Source organism: Euphorbia lathyris, chromosome 1 (genome assembly GCF_963576675.1).
Source record: "Euphorbia lathyris chromosome 1, ddEupLath1.1, whole genome shotgun sequence".
NCBI lineage: Eukaryota > Viridiplantae > Streptophyta > Magnoliopsida > Malpighiales > Euphorbiaceae > Euphorbia > Euphorbia lathyris.
The window spans coordinates 136,459,110-136,475,383 of NC_088910.1; the positions used below are offsets into that span (position 1 = coordinate 136,459,110).

General features: G+C 47.1%; 46 non-coding genes across 46 annotated transcripts; all 46 read left to right on the plus strand.

Annotated features, from left to right (window-relative positions):
* The first annotated feature begins 197 nt into the window (after nucleotides 1–197).
* LOC136214039 (5S ribosomal RNA) lies at nucleotides 198–316 on the plus strand. Its single transcript, XR_010681137.1, has one exon. It is a non-coding gene; the product is annotated as a 5S ribosomal RNA (ribosomal RNA).
* Nucleotides 317–497: 181 nt separating this feature from the next.
* On the plus strand, nucleotides 498–616 carry LOC136212880 (5S ribosomal RNA). Its single transcript, XR_010680020.1, has one exon. It is a non-coding gene; the product is annotated as a 5S ribosomal RNA (ribosomal RNA).
* A 258-nt stretch (nucleotides 617–874) lies between these two features.
* On the plus strand, nucleotides 875–993 carry LOC136211507 (5S ribosomal RNA). The gene has a single exon (XR_010678706.1). It is a non-coding gene; the product is annotated as a 5S ribosomal RNA (ribosomal RNA).
* Nucleotides 994–1,252: 259 nt separating this feature from the next.
* LOC136213836 (5S ribosomal RNA) lies at nucleotides 1,253–1,371 on the plus strand. The gene has a single exon (XR_010680936.1). It is a non-coding gene; the product is annotated as a 5S ribosomal RNA (ribosomal RNA).
* Nucleotides 1,372–1,629: 258 nt separating this feature from the next.
* On the plus strand, nucleotides 1,630–1,748 carry LOC136214040 (5S ribosomal RNA). Its single transcript, XR_010681138.1, has one exon. It is a non-coding gene; the product is annotated as a 5S ribosomal RNA (ribosomal RNA).
* A 181-nt stretch (nucleotides 1,749–1,929) lies between these two features.
* Nucleotides 1,930–2,048, plus strand: LOC136212881 (5S ribosomal RNA). The gene has a single exon (XR_010680021.1). It is a non-coding gene; the product is annotated as a 5S ribosomal RNA (ribosomal RNA).
* Nucleotides 2,049–2,306: 258 nt separating this feature from the next.
* LOC136215200 (5S ribosomal RNA) lies at nucleotides 2,307–2,425 on the plus strand. Its single transcript, XR_010682247.1, has one exon. It is a non-coding gene; the product is annotated as a 5S ribosomal RNA (ribosomal RNA).
* A 260-nt stretch (nucleotides 2,426–2,685) lies between these two features.
* Nucleotides 2,686–2,804, plus strand: LOC136214509 (5S ribosomal RNA). The gene has a single exon (XR_010681592.1). It is a non-coding gene; the product is annotated as a 5S ribosomal RNA (ribosomal RNA).
* A 259-nt stretch (nucleotides 2,805–3,063) lies between these two features.
* On the plus strand, nucleotides 3,064–3,182 carry LOC136213522 (5S ribosomal RNA). The gene has a single exon (XR_010680628.1). It is a non-coding gene; the product is annotated as a 5S ribosomal RNA (ribosomal RNA).
* Nucleotides 3,183–3,365: 183 nt separating this feature from the next.
* On the plus strand, nucleotides 3,366–3,484 carry LOC136212132 (5S ribosomal RNA). The gene has a single exon (XR_010679305.1). It is a non-coding gene; the product is annotated as a 5S ribosomal RNA (ribosomal RNA).
* Nucleotides 3,485–3,745: 261 nt separating this feature from the next.
* On the plus strand, nucleotides 3,746–3,864 carry LOC136215649 (5S ribosomal RNA). Its single transcript, XR_010682686.1, has one exon. It is a non-coding gene; the product is annotated as a 5S ribosomal RNA (ribosomal RNA).
* Nucleotides 3,865–4,122: 258 nt separating this feature from the next.
* On the plus strand, nucleotides 4,123–4,241 carry LOC136214041 (5S ribosomal RNA). The gene has a single exon (XR_010681139.1). It is a non-coding gene; the product is annotated as a 5S ribosomal RNA (ribosomal RNA).
* A 181-nt stretch (nucleotides 4,242–4,422) lies between these two features.
* LOC136214288 (5S ribosomal RNA) lies at nucleotides 4,423–4,541 on the plus strand. The gene has a single exon (XR_010681381.1). It is a non-coding gene; the product is annotated as a 5S ribosomal RNA (ribosomal RNA).
* A 259-nt stretch (nucleotides 4,542–4,800) lies between these two features.
* Nucleotides 4,801–4,919, plus strand: LOC136211508 (5S ribosomal RNA). Its single transcript, XR_010678707.1, has one exon. It is a non-coding gene; the product is annotated as a 5S ribosomal RNA (ribosomal RNA).
* A 259-nt stretch (nucleotides 4,920–5,178) lies between these two features.
* LOC136212478 (5S ribosomal RNA) lies at nucleotides 5,179–5,297 on the plus strand. Its single transcript, XR_010679633.1, has one exon. It is a non-coding gene; the product is annotated as a 5S ribosomal RNA (ribosomal RNA).
* A 183-nt stretch (nucleotides 5,298–5,480) lies between these two features.
* Nucleotides 5,481–5,599, plus strand: LOC136212995 (5S ribosomal RNA). Its single transcript, XR_010680129.1, has one exon. It is a non-coding gene; the product is annotated as a 5S ribosomal RNA (ribosomal RNA).
* Nucleotides 5,600–5,858: 259 nt separating this feature from the next.
* On the plus strand, nucleotides 5,859–5,977 carry LOC136213837 (5S ribosomal RNA). Its single transcript, XR_010680937.1, has one exon. It is a non-coding gene; the product is annotated as a 5S ribosomal RNA (ribosomal RNA).
* A 258-nt stretch (nucleotides 5,978–6,235) lies between these two features.
* Nucleotides 6,236–6,354, plus strand: LOC136214042 (5S ribosomal RNA). Its single transcript, XR_010681140.1, has one exon. It is a non-coding gene; the product is annotated as a 5S ribosomal RNA (ribosomal RNA).
* Nucleotides 6,355–6,535: 181 nt separating this feature from the next.
* Nucleotides 6,536–6,654, plus strand: LOC136212882 (5S ribosomal RNA). Its single transcript, XR_010680022.1, has one exon. It is a non-coding gene; the product is annotated as a 5S ribosomal RNA (ribosomal RNA).
* Nucleotides 6,655–6,912: 258 nt separating this feature from the next.
* Nucleotides 6,913–7,031, plus strand: LOC136211509 (5S ribosomal RNA). Its single transcript, XR_010678708.1, has one exon. It is a non-coding gene; the product is annotated as a 5S ribosomal RNA (ribosomal RNA).
* A 259-nt stretch (nucleotides 7,032–7,290) lies between these two features.
* On the plus strand, nucleotides 7,291–7,409 carry LOC136213839 (5S ribosomal RNA). The gene has a single exon (XR_010680938.1). It is a non-coding gene; the product is annotated as a 5S ribosomal RNA (ribosomal RNA).
* A 258-nt stretch (nucleotides 7,410–7,667) lies between these two features.
* On the plus strand, nucleotides 7,668–7,786 carry LOC136214043 (5S ribosomal RNA). Its single transcript, XR_010681141.1, has one exon. It is a non-coding gene; the product is annotated as a 5S ribosomal RNA (ribosomal RNA).
* Nucleotides 7,787–7,967: 181 nt separating this feature from the next.
* LOC136212883 (5S ribosomal RNA) lies at nucleotides 7,968–8,086 on the plus strand. The gene has a single exon (XR_010680023.1). It is a non-coding gene; the product is annotated as a 5S ribosomal RNA (ribosomal RNA).
* Nucleotides 8,087–8,344: 258 nt separating this feature from the next.
* LOC136212522 (5S ribosomal RNA) lies at nucleotides 8,345–8,463 on the plus strand. The gene has a single exon (XR_010679674.1). It is a non-coding gene; the product is annotated as a 5S ribosomal RNA (ribosomal RNA).
* A 260-nt stretch (nucleotides 8,464–8,723) lies between these two features.
* LOC136214510 (5S ribosomal RNA) lies at nucleotides 8,724–8,842 on the plus strand. Its single transcript, XR_010681593.1, has one exon. It is a non-coding gene; the product is annotated as a 5S ribosomal RNA (ribosomal RNA).
* A 259-nt stretch (nucleotides 8,843–9,101) lies between these two features.
* On the plus strand, nucleotides 9,102–9,220 carry LOC136213400 (5S ribosomal RNA). The gene has a single exon (XR_010680514.1). It is a non-coding gene; the product is annotated as a 5S ribosomal RNA (ribosomal RNA).
* Nucleotides 9,221–9,403: 183 nt separating this feature from the next.
* On the plus strand, nucleotides 9,404–9,522 carry LOC136212133 (5S ribosomal RNA). Its single transcript, XR_010679306.1, has one exon. It is a non-coding gene; the product is annotated as a 5S ribosomal RNA (ribosomal RNA).
* Nucleotides 9,523–9,783: 261 nt separating this feature from the next.
* LOC136213840 (5S ribosomal RNA) lies at nucleotides 9,784–9,902 on the plus strand. Its single transcript, XR_010680939.1, has one exon. It is a non-coding gene; the product is annotated as a 5S ribosomal RNA (ribosomal RNA).
* Nucleotides 9,903–10,160: 258 nt separating this feature from the next.
* Nucleotides 10,161–10,279, plus strand: LOC136214044 (5S ribosomal RNA). The gene has a single exon (XR_010681142.1). It is a non-coding gene; the product is annotated as a 5S ribosomal RNA (ribosomal RNA).
* Nucleotides 10,280–10,460: 181 nt separating this feature from the next.
* Nucleotides 10,461–10,579, plus strand: LOC136214289 (5S ribosomal RNA). Its single transcript, XR_010681382.1, has one exon. It is a non-coding gene; the product is annotated as a 5S ribosomal RNA (ribosomal RNA).
* A 258-nt stretch (nucleotides 10,580–10,837) lies between these two features.
* LOC136212480 (5S ribosomal RNA) lies at nucleotides 10,838–10,956 on the plus strand. Its single transcript, XR_010679634.1, has one exon. It is a non-coding gene; the product is annotated as a 5S ribosomal RNA (ribosomal RNA).
* A 183-nt stretch (nucleotides 10,957–11,139) lies between these two features.
* LOC136212997 (5S ribosomal RNA) lies at nucleotides 11,140–11,258 on the plus strand. The gene has a single exon (XR_010680131.1). It is a non-coding gene; the product is annotated as a 5S ribosomal RNA (ribosomal RNA).
* Nucleotides 11,259–11,517: 259 nt separating this feature from the next.
* On the plus strand, nucleotides 11,518–11,636 carry LOC136213841 (5S ribosomal RNA). Its single transcript, XR_010680940.1, has one exon. It is a non-coding gene; the product is annotated as a 5S ribosomal RNA (ribosomal RNA).
* A 258-nt stretch (nucleotides 11,637–11,894) lies between these two features.
* On the plus strand, nucleotides 11,895–12,013 carry LOC136214046 (5S ribosomal RNA). The gene has a single exon (XR_010681144.1). It is a non-coding gene; the product is annotated as a 5S ribosomal RNA (ribosomal RNA).
* Nucleotides 12,014–12,194: 181 nt separating this feature from the next.
* On the plus strand, nucleotides 12,195–12,313 carry LOC136212885 (5S ribosomal RNA). The gene has a single exon (XR_010680025.1). It is a non-coding gene; the product is annotated as a 5S ribosomal RNA (ribosomal RNA).
* Nucleotides 12,314–12,571: 258 nt separating this feature from the next.
* LOC136211510 (5S ribosomal RNA) lies at nucleotides 12,572–12,690 on the plus strand. The gene has a single exon (XR_010678709.1). It is a non-coding gene; the product is annotated as a 5S ribosomal RNA (ribosomal RNA).
* Nucleotides 12,691–12,949: 259 nt separating this feature from the next.
* On the plus strand, nucleotides 12,950–13,068 carry LOC136213842 (5S ribosomal RNA). Its single transcript, XR_010680941.1, has one exon. It is a non-coding gene; the product is annotated as a 5S ribosomal RNA (ribosomal RNA).
* Nucleotides 13,069–13,326: 258 nt separating this feature from the next.
* On the plus strand, nucleotides 13,327–13,445 carry LOC136214047 (5S ribosomal RNA). Its single transcript, XR_010681145.1, has one exon. It is a non-coding gene; the product is annotated as a 5S ribosomal RNA (ribosomal RNA).
* Nucleotides 13,446–13,626: 181 nt separating this feature from the next.
* Nucleotides 13,627–13,745, plus strand: LOC136212886 (5S ribosomal RNA). The gene has a single exon (XR_010680026.1). It is a non-coding gene; the product is annotated as a 5S ribosomal RNA (ribosomal RNA).
* A 258-nt stretch (nucleotides 13,746–14,003) lies between these two features.
* On the plus strand, nucleotides 14,004–14,122 carry LOC136211511 (5S ribosomal RNA). Its single transcript, XR_010678710.1, has one exon. It is a non-coding gene; the product is annotated as a 5S ribosomal RNA (ribosomal RNA).
* A 260-nt stretch (nucleotides 14,123–14,382) lies between these two features.
* Nucleotides 14,383–14,501, plus strand: LOC136214511 (5S ribosomal RNA). Its single transcript, XR_010681594.1, has one exon. It is a non-coding gene; the product is annotated as a 5S ribosomal RNA (ribosomal RNA).
* Nucleotides 14,502–14,760: 259 nt separating this feature from the next.
* LOC136213401 (5S ribosomal RNA) lies at nucleotides 14,761–14,879 on the plus strand. The gene has a single exon (XR_010680515.1). It is a non-coding gene; the product is annotated as a 5S ribosomal RNA (ribosomal RNA).
* Nucleotides 14,880–15,062: 183 nt separating this feature from the next.
* Nucleotides 15,063–15,181, plus strand: LOC136212134 (5S ribosomal RNA). The gene has a single exon (XR_010679307.1). It is a non-coding gene; the product is annotated as a 5S ribosomal RNA (ribosomal RNA).
* A 261-nt stretch (nucleotides 15,182–15,442) lies between these two features.
* On the plus strand, nucleotides 15,443–15,561 carry LOC136213776 (5S ribosomal RNA). Its single transcript, XR_010680880.1, has one exon. It is a non-coding gene; the product is annotated as a 5S ribosomal RNA (ribosomal RNA).
* A 258-nt stretch (nucleotides 15,562–15,819) lies between these two features.
* On the plus strand, nucleotides 15,820–15,938 carry LOC136214048 (5S ribosomal RNA). Its single transcript, XR_010681146.1, has one exon. It is a non-coding gene; the product is annotated as a 5S ribosomal RNA (ribosomal RNA).
* Nucleotides 15,939–16,119: 181 nt separating this feature from the next.
* Nucleotides 16,120–16,238, plus strand: LOC136214291 (5S ribosomal RNA). The gene has a single exon (XR_010681384.1). It is a non-coding gene; the product is annotated as a 5S ribosomal RNA (ribosomal RNA).
* The last annotated feature ends 36 nt before the right edge of the window (nucleotides 16,239–16,274 follow it).

Sequence of the window (16,274 nt, forward strand, 5' to 3'; positions counted from 1 at the left end):
TTTTCGAGGCGGGCCCAAACTTTTTTGCAACGTGCATTTTTTAATTATTTAATTTTTTTTTCACCATGGCGTGCACGTTTTCGAGGCGGGGGTCAGTGTTTGGGGTCCGGGGGCTTGTGCATGCACGTGAAGGATGAGCATACGGGAGAAAGGGGCGCCCAGTATGGAATATATGCTTAGTTTTTGCATGGGATGACGGGTGCGATCATACCAGCACTAATGCACCGGATCCCATCAGAACTCCGAAGCTAAACGTTCTTGGGCGAGAGTAGTACTAAGATGGGTGACCTCTTGGGAAGTCCTCGTGTTGCACCCCCAAACTTTTTTGCAACGTGCATTTTTTAATTATTTAATTTTTTTTCACCATGGCGTGCACGTTTTCGAGGCGGGGGTCAGTGTTTGGGGTCCGGGGGCTTGTGCATGCACGTGAAGGATGAGCATACGAGAGAAAGGGGCGCCCAGTATGGAATATATGCTTAGTTTTTGCATGGTATGACGGGTGCGATCATACCAGCACTAATGCACCGGATCCCATCAGAACTCCAAAGTTAAACGTGCTTGGGCGAGAGTAGTACTAAGATGGGTGACCTCTTGGGAAGTCCTCGTGTTGCACCCCCAAACTTTTTTGCAACGTGCATTTTTTTATTATTTAATTTTTTTTCACCATGGCGTGCACGTTTTCGAGGCGGGCCCAAACTTTTTTGCAACGTGCATTTTTTAATTATTTAATTTTTTTTTCACCATGGCGTGCACGTTTTCGAGGCGGGGGTCAGTGTTTGGGGTCCGGGGGCTTGTGCATTTACGTGAAGGATGAGCATACGGGAGAAAGGGGCGCCCAGTATGGAATATATGCTTAGTTTTTGCATGGGATGACGGGTGCGATCATACCAGCACTAATGCACCGGATCCCATCAGAACTCCGAAGTTAAACGTGCTTGGGCGAGAGTAGTACTAAGATGGGTGACCTCTTGGGAAGTCCTCGTGTTGCACCCCCAAACTTTTTTGCAACGTGCATTTTTTAATTATTTAATTTTTTTTTCACCATGGCGTGCACGTTTTCGAGGCGGGCCCAAACTTTTTTGCAACGTGCATTTTTTAATTATTTAATTTTTTTTTCACCATGGCGTGCACGTTTTCGAGGCGGGGGTCAGTGTTTGGGGTCCGGGGGCTTGTGCATGCACGTGAAGGATGAGCATACGGGAGAAAGGGGCGCCCAGTATGGAATATATGCTTAGTTTTTGCATGGGATGACGGGTGCGATCATACCAACACTAATGCACCGGATCCCATCAGAACTCCGAAGTTAAACGTGCTTGGGCGAGAGTAGTACTAAGATGGGTGACCTCTTGGGAAGTCCTCGTGTTGCACCCCCAAACTTTTTTGCAATGTGCATTTTTTAATTATTTAATTTTTTTTCACCATGGCGTGCACGTTTTCGAGGCGGGCCCAAACTTTTTTGCAACGTGCATTTTTTAATTATTTAATTTTTTTTTCACCATGGCGTGCACGTTTTCGAGGCGGGGGTCAGTGTTTGGGGTCCGGGGGCTTGTGCATGCACGTGAAGGATGAGCATACGGGAGAAAGGGGCGCCCAGTATGGAATATATGCTTAGTTTTTGCATGGGATGACGGGTGCGATCATACCAGCACTAATGCACCGGATCCCATCAGAACTCCGAAGCTAAACGTTCTTGGGCGAGAGTAGTACTAAGATGGGTGACCTCTTGGGAAGTCCTCGTGTTGCACCCCCAAACTTTTTTGCAACGTGCATTTTTTAATTATTTAATTTTTTTTCACCATGGCGTGCACGTTTTCGAGGCGGGGGTCAGTGTTTGGGGTCCGGGGGCTTGTGCATGCACGTGAAGGATGAGCATACGAGAGAAAGGGGCGCCCAGTATGGAATATATGCTTAGTTTTTGCATGGGATGACGGGTGCGATCATACCAGCACTAATGCACCGGATCCCATCAGAACTCCAAAGTTAAACGTGCTTGGGCGAGAGTAGTACTAAGATGGGTGACCTCTTGGGAAGTCCTCGTGTTGCACCCCCAAACTTTTTTGCAACGTGCATTTTTTTATTATTTAATTTTTTTTCACCATGGCGTGCACGTTTTCGAGGCGGGCCCAAACTTTTTTGCAACGTGCATTTTTTAATTATTTAATTTTTTTTTCACCATGGCGTGCACGTTTTCGAGGCGGGGGTCAGTGTTTGGGGTCCGGGGGCTTGTGCATTTACGTGAAGGATGAGCATACGGGAGAAAGGGGCGCCCAGTATGGAATATATGCTTAGTTTTTGCATGGGATGACGGGTGCGATCATACCAGCACTAATGCACCGGATCCCATCAGAACTCCGAAGTTAAACGTGCTTGGGCGAGAGTAGTATTAAGATAGGTGACCTCTTGGGAAGTCCTCGCGTTGCACCCCCAAACTTTTTTGCAACGTGCATTTTTTAATTATTTAATTTTTTTTTCACCATGGCGTGCACGTTTTCGAGGCGGGCCCAAACTTTTTTGCAACGTGCATTTTTTAATTATTTAATTTTTTTTTTCACCATGGCGTGCACGTTTTCGAGGCGGGGGTCAGTGTTTGGGGTCCGGGGGCTTGTGCATGCACGTGAAGGATGAGCATACGGGAGAAAGGGGCGCCCAGTATGGAATATATGCTTAGTTTTTGCATGGGATGACGGGTGCGATCATACCAGCACTAATGCACCGGATCCCATCAGAACTCCGAAGCTAAACGTGCTTGGGCGAGAGTAGTACTAAGATGGGTGACCTCTTGGGAAGTCCTCGTGTTTCACCCCCAAACTTTTTTGCAACGTGCATTTTTTAATTATTTAATTTTTTTTCACCATGGCGTGCACGTTTTCGAGGCGGGCCCAAACTTTTTTGCAACGTGCATTTTTTAATTATTTAATTTTTTTTTTCACCATGGCGTGCACGTTTTCGAGGCGGGGGTCAGTGTTTGGGGTCCGGGGGCTTGTGCATGCACGTGAAGGATGAGCATACGGGAGAAAGGGGCGCCCAGTATGGAATATATGCTTAGTTTTTGCATGGGATGACAGGTGCGATCATACCAGCACTGATGCACCGGATCCCATCAGAACTCCGAAGCTAAACGTGCTAGGGCGAGAGTAGTACTAAGATGGGTGACCTCTTGGGAAGTCCTCGTGTTGCACCCCCAATCTTTTTTGCAACGTGCATTTTTTAATTATTTAATTTTTTTTTTCACCATGGCGTGCACGTTTACGAGGCGGGGGTCAGTGTTTGGGGTACGGGGGCTTGTGCATGCACGTGAAGGATGAGCATACGGGAGAAAGGGGCGCCCAGTATGGAATATATGCTTAGTTTTTGCATGGGATGACGGGTGCGATCATACCAGCACTAATGCACCGGATCCCATCAGAACTCCGAAGTTAAACGTGCTTGGGCGAGAGTAGTACTAAGATGGGTGACCTAATGGGAAGTCCTCGTGTTGCACCCCCAAACTTTTTTGCAACGTGCATTTTTTAATTATTTAATTTTTTTTTCACCATGGCGTGCACGTTTTCGAGGCGGGCCCAAACTTTTTTGCAACGTGCATTTTTTAATTATTTAATTTTTTTTTTTCACCATGGCGTGCACGTTTTCGAGGCGGGGGTCAGTGTTTGGGGTCCGGGGGCTTGTGCATGCACGTGAAGGATGAGCATACGGGAGAAAGGGGCGCCCAGTATGGAATATATGCTTAGTTTTTGCATGGGATGACGGGTGCGATCATACCAACACTAATGCATCGGATCCCATCAGAACTCCGAAGTTAAACGTGCTTGGGCGAGAGTAGTACTAAGATGGGTGACATCTTGGGAAGTCCTCGTGTTGCACCCCCAAACTTTTTTGCAATGTGCATTTTTTAATTATTTAATTTTTTTTCACCATGGCGTGCACGTTTTCGAGGCGGGCCCAAACTTTTTTGCAACGTGCATTTTTTAATTATTTAATTTTTTTTTCACCATGGCGTGCACGTTTTCGAGGCGGGGGTCAGTGTTTGGGGTCCGGGGGCTTGTGCATGCACGTGAAGGATGAGCATACGGGAGAAAGGGGCGCCCAGTATGGAATATATGCTTAGTTTTTGCATGGGATGACGGGTGCGATCATACCAGCACTAATGCACCGGATCCCATCAGAACTCCGAAGCTAAACGTTCTTGGGCGAGAGTAGTACTAAGATGGGTGACCTCTTGGGAAGTCCTCGTGTTGCACCCCCAAACTTTTTTGCAACGTGCATTTTTTAATTATTTAATTTTTTTTCACCATGGCGTGCACGTTTTCGAGGCGGGGGTCAGTGTTTGGGGTCCGGGGGCTTGTGCATGCACGTGAAGGATGAGCATACGAGAGAAAGGGGCGCCCAGTATGGAATATATGCTTAGTTTTTGCATGGGATGACGAGTGCGATCATACCAGCACTAATGCACCGGATCCCATCAGAACTCCAAAGTTAAACGTGCTTGGGCGAGAGTAGTACTAAGATGGGTGACCTCTTGGGAAGTCCTCGTGTTGCACCCCCAAACTTTTTTGCAACGTGCATTTTTTTATTATTTAATTTTTTTTCACCATGGCGTGCACGTTTTCGAGGCGGGCCCAAACTTTTTTGCAACGTGCATTTTTTAATTATTTAATTTTTTTTTTCACCATGGCGTGCACGTTTTCGAGGCGGGGGTCAGTGTTTGGGGTCCGGGGGCTTGTGCATTTACGTGAAGGATGAGCATACGGGAGAAAGGGGCGCCCAGTATGGAATATATGCTTAGTTTTTGCATGGGATGACGGGTGCGATCATACCAGCACTAATGCACCGGATCCCATCAGAACTCCGAAGTTAAACGTGCTTGGGCGAGAGTAGTACTAAGATGGGTGACCTCTTGGGAAGTCCTCGTGTTGCACCCCCAAACTTTTTTGCAACGTGCATTTTTTAATTATTTAATTTTTTTTTCACCATGGCGTGCACGTTTTCGAGGCGGGCCCAAACTTTTTTGCAACGTGCATTTTTTAATTATTTAATTTTTTTTTCACCATGGCGTGCACGTTTTCGAGTCGGGGGTCAGTGTTTGGGGTCCGGGGGCTTGTGCATGCACGTGAAGGATGAGCATACGGGAGAAAGGGGCGCCCAGTATGGAATATATGCTTAGTTTTTGCATGGGATGACAGGTGCGATCATACCAGCACTGATGCACCGGATCCCATCAGAACTCCGAAGTTAAACGTGCTTGGGCGAGAGTAGTACTAAGATGGGTGACCTCTTGGGAAGTCCTCGTGTTGCACCCCCAATCTTTTTTGCAACGTGCATTTTTTAATTATTTAATTTTTTTTTTCACCATGGCGTGCACGTTTACGAGGCGGGGGTCAGTGTTTGGGGTACGGGGGCTTGTGCATGCACGTGAAGGATGAGCATACGGGAGAAAGGGGCGCCCAGTATGGAATATATGCTTAGTTTTTGCATGGGATGACGGGTGCGATCATACCAGCACTAATGCACCGGATCCCATCAGAACTCCGAAGCTAAACGTGCTTGGGCGAGAGTAGTACTAAGATGGGTGACCTAATGGGAAGTCCTCGTGTTGCACCCCCAAACTTTTTTGCAACGTGCATTTTTTAATTATTTAATTTTTTTTTCACCATGGCGTGCACGTTTTCGAGGCGGGCCCAAACTTTTTTGCAACGTGCATTTTTTAATTATTTAATTTTTTTTTCACCATGGCGTGCACGTTTTCGAGGCGGGGGTCAGTGTTTGGGGTCCGGGGGCTTGTGCATGCACGTGAAGGATGAGCATACGGGAGAAAGGGGCGCCCAGTATGGAATATATGCTTAGTTTTTGCATGGGATGACGGGTGCGATCATACCAACACTAATGCACCGGATCCCATCAGAACTCCGAAGTTAAACGTGCTTGGGCGAGAGTAGTACTAAGATGGGTGACCTCTTGGGAAGTCCTCGTGTTGCACCCCCAAACTTTTTTGCAATGTGCATTTTTTAATTATTTAATTTTTTTTCACCATGGCGTGCACGTTTTCGAGGCGGGCCCAAACTTTTTTGCAACGTGCATTTTTTAATTATTTAATTTTTTTTTCACCATGGCGTGCACGTTTTCGAGGCGGGGGTCAGTGTTTGGGGTCCGGGGGCTTGTGCATGCACGTGAAGGATGAGCATACGGGAGAAAGGGGCGCCCAGTATGGAATATATGCTTAGTTTTTGCATGGGATGACGGGTGCGATCATACCAGCACTAATGCACCGGATCCCATCAGAACTCCGAAGCTAAACGTTCTTGGGCGAGAGTAGTACTAAGATGGGTGACCTCTTGGGAAGTCCTCGTGTTGCACCCCCAAACTTTTTTGCAACGTGCATTTTTTAATTATTTAATTTTTTTTCACCATGGCGTGCACGTTTTCGAGGCGGGGGTCAGTGTTTGGGGTCCGGGGGCTTGTGCATGCACGTGAAGGATGAGCATACGAGAGAAAGGGGCGCCCAGTATGGAATATATGCTTAGTTTTTGCATGGGATGACGGGTGCGATCATACCAGCACTAATGCACCGGATCCCATCAGAACTCCAAAGTTAAACGTGCTTGGGCGAGAGTAGTACTAAGATGGGTGACCTCTTGGGAAGTCCTCGTGTTGCACCCCCAAACTTTTTTGCAACGTGCATTTTTTTATTATTTAATTTTTTTTCACCATGGCGTGCACGTTTTCGAGGCGGGCCCAAACTTTTTTGCAACGTGCATTTTTTAATTATTTAATTTTTTTTTCACCATGGCGTGCACGTTTTCGAGGCGGGGGTCAGTGTTTGGGGTCCGGGGGCTTGTGCATTTACGTGAAGGATGAGCATACGGGAGAAAGGGGCGCCCAGTATGGAATATATGCTTAGTTTTTGCATGGGATGACGGGTGCGATCATACCAGCACTAATGCACCGGATCCCATCAGAACTCCGAAGTTAAACGTGCTTGGGCGAGAGTAGTACTAAGATGGGTGACCTCTTGGGAAGTCCTCGTGTTGCACCCCCAAACTTTTTTGCAACGTGCATTTTTTAATTATTTAATTTTTTTTTCACCATGGCGTGCACGTTTTCGAGGCGGGCCCAAACTTTTTTGCAACGTGCATTTTTTAATTATTTAATTTTTTTTTCACCATGGCGTGCACGTTTTCGAGGCGGGGGTCAGTGTTTGGGGTCCGGGGGCTTGTGCATGCACGTGAAGGATGAGCATACGGGAGAAAGGGGCGCCCAGTATGGAATATATGCTTAGTTTTTGCATGGGATGACGGGTGCGATCATACCAACACTAATGCACCGGATCCCATCAGAACTCCGAAGTTAAACGTGCTTGGGCGAGAGTAGTACTAAGATGGGTGACCTCTTGGGAAGTCCTCGTGTTGCACCCCCAAACTTTTTTGCAATGTGCATTTTTTAATTATTTAATTTTTTTTCACCATGGCGTGCACGTTTTCGAGGCGGGCCCAAACTTTTTTGCAACGTGCATTTTTTAATTATTTAATTTTTTTTTCACCATGGCGTGCACGTTTTCGAGGCGGGGGTCAGTGTTTGGGGTCCGGGGGCTTGTGCATGCACGTGAAGGATGAGCATACGGGAGAAAGGGGCGCCCAGTATGGAATATATGCTTAGTTTTTGCATGGGATGACGGGTGCGATCATACCAGCACTAATGCACCGGATCCCATCAGAACTCCGAAGCTAAACGTTCTTGGGCGAGAGTAGTACTAAGATGGGTGACCTCTTGGGAAGTCCTCGTGTTGCACCCCCAAACTTTTTTGCAACGTGCATTTTTTAATTATTTAATTTTTTTTCACCATGGCGTGCACGTTTTCGAGGCGGGGGTCAGTGTTTGGGGTCCGGGGGCTTGTGCATGCACGTGAAGGATGAGCATACGAGAGAAAGGGGCGCCCAGTATGGAATATATGCTTAGTTTTTGCATGGGATGACGGGTGCGATCATACCAGCACTAATGCACCGGATCCCATCAGAACTCCAAAGTTAAACGTGCTTGGGCGAGAGTAGTACTAAGATGGGTGACCTCTTGGGAAGTCCTCGTGTTGCACCCCCAAACTTTTTTGCAACGTGCATTTTTTTATTATTTAATTTTTTTTCACCATGGCGTGCACGTTTTCGAGGCGGGCCCAAACTTTTTTGCAACGTGCATTTTTTAATTATTTAATTTTTTTTTCACCATGGCGTGCACGTTTTCGAGGCGGGGGTCAGTGTTTGGGGTCCGGGGGCTTGTGCATTTACGTGAAGGATGAGCATACGGGAGAAAGGGGCGCCCAGTATGGAATATATGCTTAGTTTTTGCATGGGATGACGGGTGCGATCATACCAGCACTAATGCACCGGATCACATCAGAACTCCGAAGTTAAACGTGCTTGGGCGAGAGTAGTACTAAGATGGGTGACCTCTTGGGAAGTCCTCGTGTTGCACCCCCAAACTTTTTTGCAACGTGCATTTTTTAATTATTTAATTTTTTTTTCACCATGGCGTGCACGTTTTCGAGGCGGGCCCAAACTTTTTTGCAACGTGCATTTTTTAATTATTTAATTTTTTTTTTCACCATGGCGTGCACGTTTTCGAGGCGGGGGTCAGTGTTTGGGGTCCGGGGGCTTGTGCATGCACGTGAAGGATGAGCATACGGGAGAAAGGGGCGCCCAGTATGGAATATATGCTTAGTTTTTGCATGGGATGACGGGTGCGATCATACCAGCACTAATGCACCGGATCCCATCAGAACTCCGAAGCTAAACGTGCTTGGGCGAGAGTAGTACTAAGATGGGTGACCTCTTGGGAAGTCCTCGTGTTTCACCCCCAAACTTTTTTGCAACGTGCATTTTTTAATTATTTAATTTTTTTTCACCATGGCGTGCACGTTTTCGAGGCGGGCCCAAACTTTTTTGCAACGTGCATTTTTTAATTATTTAATTTTTTTTTTCACCATGGCGTGCACGTTTTCGAGGCGGGGGTCAGTGTTTGGGGTCCGGGGGCTTGTGCATGCACGTGAAGGATGAGCATACGGGAGAAAGGGGCGCCCAGTATGGAATATATGCTTAGTTTTTGCATGGGATGACAGGTGCGATCATACCAGCACTGATGCACCGGATCCCATCAGAACTCCGAAGCTAAACGTGCTTGGGCGAGAGTAGTACTAAGATGGGTGACCTCTTGGGAAGTCCTCGTGTTGCACCCCCAATCTTTTTTGCAACGTGCATTTTTTAATTATTTAATTTTTTTTTTCACCATGGCGTGCACGTTTACGAGGCGGGGGTCAGTGTTTGGGGTACGGGGGCTTGTGCATGCACGTGAAGGATGAGCATACGGGAGAAAGGGGCGCCCAGTATGGAATATATGCTTAGTTTTTGCATGGGATGACGGGTGCGATCATACCAGCACTAATGCACCGGATCCCATCAGAACTCCGAAGTTAAACGTGCTTGGGCGAGAGTAGTACTAAGATGGGTGACCTAATGGGAAGTCCTCGTGTTGCACCCCCAAACTTTTTTGCAACGTGCATTTTTTAATTATTTAATTTTTTTTTCACCATGTCGTGCACGTTTTCGAGGCGGGCCCAAACTTTTTTGCAACGTGCATTTTTTAATTATTTAATTTTTTTTTTTCACCATGGCGTGCACGTTTTCGAGGCGGGGGTCAGTGTTTGGGGTCCGGGGGCTTGTGCATGCACGTGAAGGATGAGCATACGGGAGAAAGGGGCGCCCAGTATGGAATATATGCTTAGTTTTTGCATGGGATGACGGGTGCGATCATACCAACACTAATGCACCGGATCCCATCAGAACTCCGAAGTTAAACGTGCTTGGGCGAGAGTAGTACTAAGATGGGTGACCTCTTGGGAAGTCCTCGTGTTGCACCCCCAAACTTTTTTGCAATGTGCATTTTTTAATTATTTAATTTTTTTTCACCATGGCGTGCACGTTTTCGAGGCGGGCCCAAACTTTTTTGCAACGTGCATTTTTTAATTATTTAATTTTTTTTTCACCATGGCGTGCACGTTTTCGAGGCGGGGGTCAGTGTTTGGGGTCCGGGGGCTTGTGCATGCACGTGAAGGATGAGCATACGGGAGAAAGGGGCGCCCAGTATGGAATATATGCTTAGTTTTTGCATGGGATGACGGGTGCGATCATACCAGCACTAATGCACCGGATCCCATCAGAACTCCGAAGCTAAACGTTCTTGGGCGAGAGTAGTACTAAGATGGGTGACCTCTTGGGAAGTCCTCGTGTTGCACCCCCAAACTTTTTTGCAACGTGCATTTTTTAATTATTTAATTTTTTTTCACCATGGCGTGCACGTTTTCGAGGCGGGGGTCAGTGTTTGGGGTCCGGGGGCTTGTGCATGCACGTGAAGGATGAGCATACGAGAGAAAGGGGCGCCCAGTATGGAATATATGCTTAGTTTTTGCATGGGATGACGAGTGCGATCATACCAGCACTAATGCACCGGATCCCATCAGAACTCCAAAGTTAAACGTGCTTGGGCGAGAGTAGTACTAAGATGGGTGACCTCTTGGGAAGTCCTCGTGTTGCACCCCCAAACTTTTTTGCAACGTGCATTTTTTTATTATTTAATTTTTTTTCACCATGGCGTGCACGTTTTCGAGGCGGGCCCAAACTTTTTTGCAACGTGCATTTTTTAATTATTTAATTTTTTTTTCACCATGGCGTGCACGTTTTCGAGTCGGGGGTCAGTGTTTGGGGTCCGGGGGCTTGTGCATGCACGTGAAGGATGAGCATACGGGAGAAAGGGGCGCCCAGTATGGAATATATGCTTAGTTTTTGCATGGGATGACAGGTGCGATCATACCAGCACTGATGCACCGGATCCCATCAGAACTCCGAAGTTAAACGTGCTTGGGCGAGAGTAGTACTAAGATGGGTGACCTCTTGGGAAGTCCTCGTGTTGCACCCCCAATCTTTTTTGCAACGTGCATTTTTTAATTATTTAATTTTTTTTTTCACCATGGCGTGCACGTTTACGAGGCGGGGGTCAGTATTTGGGGTACGGGGGCTTGTGCATGCACGTGAAGGATGAGCATACGGGAGAAAGGGGCGCCCAGTATGGAATATATGCTTAGTTTTTGCATGGGATGACGGGTGCGATCATACCAGCACTAATGCACCGGATCCCATCAGAACTCCGAAGCTAAACGTGCTTGGGCGAGAGTAGTACTAAGATGGGTGACCTAATGGGAAGTCCTCGTGTTGCACCCCCAAACTTTTTTGCAACGTGCATTTTTTAATTATTTAATTTTTTTTTCACCATGGCGTGCACGTTTTCGAGGCGGGCCCAAACTTTTTTGCAACGTGCATTTTTTAATTATTTAATTTTTTTTTCACCATGGCGTGCACGTTTTCGAGGCGGGGGTCAGTGTTTGGGGTCCGGGGGCTTGTGCATGCACGTGAAGGATGAGCATACGGGAGAAAGGGGCGCCCAGTATGGAATATATGCTTAGTTTTTGCATGGGATGACGGGTGCGATCATACCAACACTAATGCACCGGATCCCATCAGAACTCCGAAGTTAAACGTGCTTGGGCGAGAGTAGTACTAAGATGGGTGACCTCTTGGGAAGTCCTCGTGTTGCACCCCCAAACTTTTTTGCAATGTGCATTTTTTAATTATTTAATTTTTTTTCACCATGGCGTGCACGTTTTCGAGGCGGGCCCAAACTTTTTTGCAACGTGCATTTTTTAATTATTTAATTTTTTTTTCACCATGGCGTGCACGTTTTCGAGGCGGGGGTCAGTGTTTGGGGTCCGGGGGCTTGTGCATGCACGTGAAGGATGAGCATACGGGAGAAAGGGGCGCCCAGTATGGAATATATGCTTAGTTTTTGCATGGGATGACGGGTGCGATCATACCAGCACTAATGCACCGGATCCCATCAGAACTCCGAAGCTAAACGTTCTTGGGCGAGAGTAGTACTAAGATGGGTGACCTCTTGGGAAGTCCTCGTGTTGCACCCCCAAACTTTTTTGCAACGTGCATTTTTTAATTATTTAATTTTTTTTCACCATGGCGTGCACGTTTTCGAGGCGGGGGTCAGTGTTTGGGGTCCGGGGGCTTGTGCATGCACGTGAAGGATGAGCATACGAGAGAAAGGGGCGCCCAGTATGGAATATATGCTTAGTTTTTGCATGGGATGACGGGTGCGATCATACCAGCACTAATGCACCGGATCCCATCAGAACTCCAAAGTTAAACGTGCTTGGGCGAGAGTAGTACTAAGATGGGTGACCTCTTGGGAAGTCCTCGTGTTGCACCCCCAAACTTTTTTGCAACGTGCATTTTTTTATTATTTAATTTTTTTTCACCATGGCGTGCACGTTTTCGAGGCGGGCCCAAACTTTTTTGCAACGTGCATTTTTTAATTATTTAATTTTTTTTTCACCATGGCGTGCACGTTTTCGAGGCGGGGGTCAGTGTTTGGGGTCCGGGGGCTTGTGCATTTACGTGAAGGATGAGCATACGGGAGAAAGGGGCGCCCAGTATGGAATATATGCTTAGTTTTTGCATGGGATGACGGGTGCGATCATACCAGCACTAATGCACCGGATCCCATCAGAACTCCGAAGTTAAACGTGCTTGGGCGAGAGTAGTACTAAGATGGGTGACCTCTTGGGAAGTCCTCGTGTTGCACCCCCAAACTTTTTTGCAACGTGCATTTTTTAATTATTTAATTTTTTTTTCACCATGGCGTGCACGTTTTCGAGGCGGGCCCAAACTTTTTTGCAACGTGCATTTTTTAATTATTTAATTTTTTTTTCACCATGGCGTGCACGTTTTCGAGGCGGGGGTCAGTGTTTGGGGTCCGGGGGCTTGTGCATGCACGTGAAGGATGAGCATACGGGAGAAAGGGGCGCCCAGTATGGAATATATGCTTAGTTTTTGCATGGGATGACGGGTGCGATCATACCAACACTAATGCACCGGATCCCATCAGAACTCCGAAGTTAAACGTGCTTGGGCGAGAGTAGTACTAAGATGGGTGACCTCTTGGGAAGTCCTCGTGTTGCACCCCCAAACTTTTTTGCAATGTGCATTTTTTAATTATTTAATTTTTTTTCACCATGGCGTGCACGTTTTCGAGGCGGGCCCAAACTTTTTTGCAACGTGCATTTTTTAATTATTTAATTTTTTTTTCACCATGGCGTGCACGTTTTCGAGGCGGGGGTCAGTGTTTGGGGTCCGGGGGCTTGTGCATGCACGTGAAGGATGAGCATACGGGAGAAAGGGGCGCCCAGTATGGAATATATGCTTAGTTTTTGCATGGGATGACGGGTGCGATCATACCAGCACTAATGCACCGGATCCCATCAGAACTCCGAAGCTAAACGTTCTTGGGCGAGAGTAGTACTAAGATGGGTGACCTCTTGGGAAGTCCTCGTGTTGCACCCCCAAACTTTTTTGCAACGTGCATTTTTTAATTATTTAATTTTTTTTCACCATGGCGTGCACGTTTTCGAGGCGGGGGTCAGTGTTTGGGGTCCGGGGGCTTGTGCATGCACGTGAAGGATGAGCATACGAGAGAAAGGGGCGCCCAGTATGGAATATATGCTTAGTTTTTGCATGGGATGACGGGTGCGATCATACCAGCACTAATGCACCGGATCCCATCAGAACTCCAAAGTTAAACGTGCTTGGGCGAGAGTAGTACTAAGATGGGTGACCTCTTGGGAAGTCCTCGTGTTGCACCCCCAAACTTTTTTGCAACGTGCATTTTTTTATTATTTAATTTTTTTTCACCATGGCGTGCACGTTTTCGAGGCGGGCCCAAACTTTTTTGCAACGTGCATTTTTTAATTATTTAATTTTTTTTTCACCATGGCGTGCACGTTTTCGAGGCGGGGGTCAGTGTTTGGGGTCCGGGGGCTTGTGCATTTACGTGAAGGATGAGCATACGGGAGAAAGGGGCGCCCAGTATGGAATATATGCTTAGTTTTTGCATGGGATGACGGGTGCGATCATACCAGCACTAATGCACCGGATCCCATCAGAACTCCGAAGTTAAACGTGCTTGGGCGAGAGTAGTACTAAGATGGGTGACCTCTTGGGAAGTCCTCGTGTTGCACCCCCAAACTTTTTTGCAACGTGCATTTTTTAATTATTTAATTTTTTTTTCACCATGGCGTGCACGTTTTCGAGGCGGGCCCAAACTTTTTTGCAACGTGCATTTTTTAATTATTTAATTTTTTTTTTCACCATGGCGTGCACGTTTTCGAGGCGGGGGTCAGTGTTTGGGGTCCGGGGGCTTGTGCATGCACGTGAAGGATGAGCATACGGGAGAAAGGGGCGCCCAGTATGGAATATATGCTTAGTTTTTGCATGGGATGACGGGTGCGATCATACCAGCACTAATGCACCGGATCCCATCAGAACTCCGAAGCTAAACGTGCTTGGGCGAGAGTAGTACTAAGATGGGTGACCTCTTGGGAAGTCCTCGTGTTTCACCCCCAAACTTTTTTGCAACGTGCATTTTTTAATTATTTAATTTTTTTTCACCATGGCGTGCACGTTTTCGAGGCGGGCCCAAACTTTTTTGCAACGTGCATTTTTTAATTATTTAATTTTTTTTTTCACCATGGCGTGCACGTTTTCGAGGCGGGGGTCAGTGTTTGGGGTCCGGGGGCTTGTGCATGCACGTGAAGGATGAGCATACGGGAGAAAGGGGCGCCCAGTATGGAATATATGCTTAGTTTTTGCATGGGATGACAGGTGCGATCATACCAGCACTGATGCACCGGATCCCATCAGAACTCCGAAGCTAAACGTGCTTGGGCGAGAGTAGTACTAAGATGGGTGACCTCTTGGGAAGTCCTCGTGTTGCACCCCCAATCTTTTTTGCAACGTGCATTTTTTAATTATTTAATTTTTTTTTTCACCATGGCGTGCACGTTTACGAGGCGGGGGTCAGTGTTTGGGGTACGGGGGCTTGTGCATGCACGTGAAGGATGAGCATACGGGAGAAAGGGGCGCCCAGTATGGAATATATGCTTAGTTTTTGCATGGGATGACGGGTGCGATCATACCAGCACTAATGCACCGGATCCCATCAGAACTCCGAAGTTAAACGTGCTTGGGCGAGAGTAGTACTAAGATGGGTGACCTAATGGGAAGTCCTCGTGTTGCACCCCCAAACTTTTTTGCAACGTGCATTTTTTAATTATTTAATTTTTTTTTCACCATGTCGTGCACGTTTTCGAGGCGGGCCCAAACTTTTTTGCAACGTGCATTTTTTAATTATTTAATTTTTTTTTTTCACCATGGCGTGCACGTTTTCGAGGCGGGGGTCAGTGTTTGGGGTCCGGGGGCTTGTGCATGCACGTGAAGGATGAGCATACGGGAGAAAGGGGCGCCCAGTATGGAATATATGCTTAGTTTTTGCATGGGATGACGGGTGCGATCATACCAACACTAATGCACCGGATCCCATCAGAACTCCGAAGTTAAACGTGCTTGGGCGAGAGTAGTACTAAGATGGGTGACCTCTTGGGAAGTCCTCGTATTGCACCCCCAAACTTTTTTGCAATGTGCATTTTTTAATTATTTAATTTTTTTTCACCATGGCGTGCACGTTTTCGAGGCGGGCCCAAACTTTTTTGCAACGTGCATTTTTTAATTATTTAATTTTTTTTTCACCATGGCGTGCACGTTTTCGAGGCGGGGGTCAGTGTTTGGGGTCCGGGGGCTTGTGCATGCACGTGAAGGATGAGCATACGGGAGAAAGGGGCGCCCAGTATGGAATATATGCTTAGTTTTTGCATGGGATGACGGGTGCGATCATACCAGCACTAATGCACCGGATCCCATCAGAACTCCGAAGCTAAACGTTCTTGGGCGAGAGTAGTACTAAGATGGGTGACCTCTTGGGAAGTCCTCGTGTTGCACCCCCAAACTTTTTTGCAACGTGCATTTTTTAATTATTTAATTTTTTTTCACCATGGCGTGCACGTTTTCGAGGCGGGGGTCAGTGTTTGGGGTCCGGGGGCTTGTGCATGCACGTGAAGGATGAGCATACGAGAGAAAGGGGCGCCCAGTATGGAATATATGCTTAGTTTTTGCATGGGATGACGAGTGCGATCATACCAGCACTAATGCACCGGATCCCATCAGAACTCCAAAGTTAAACGTGCTTGGGCGAGAGTAGTACTAAGATGGGTGACCTCTTGGGAAGTCCTCGTGTTGCACCCCCAAACTTTTTTGCAACGTGCATTTTTTTATTATTTA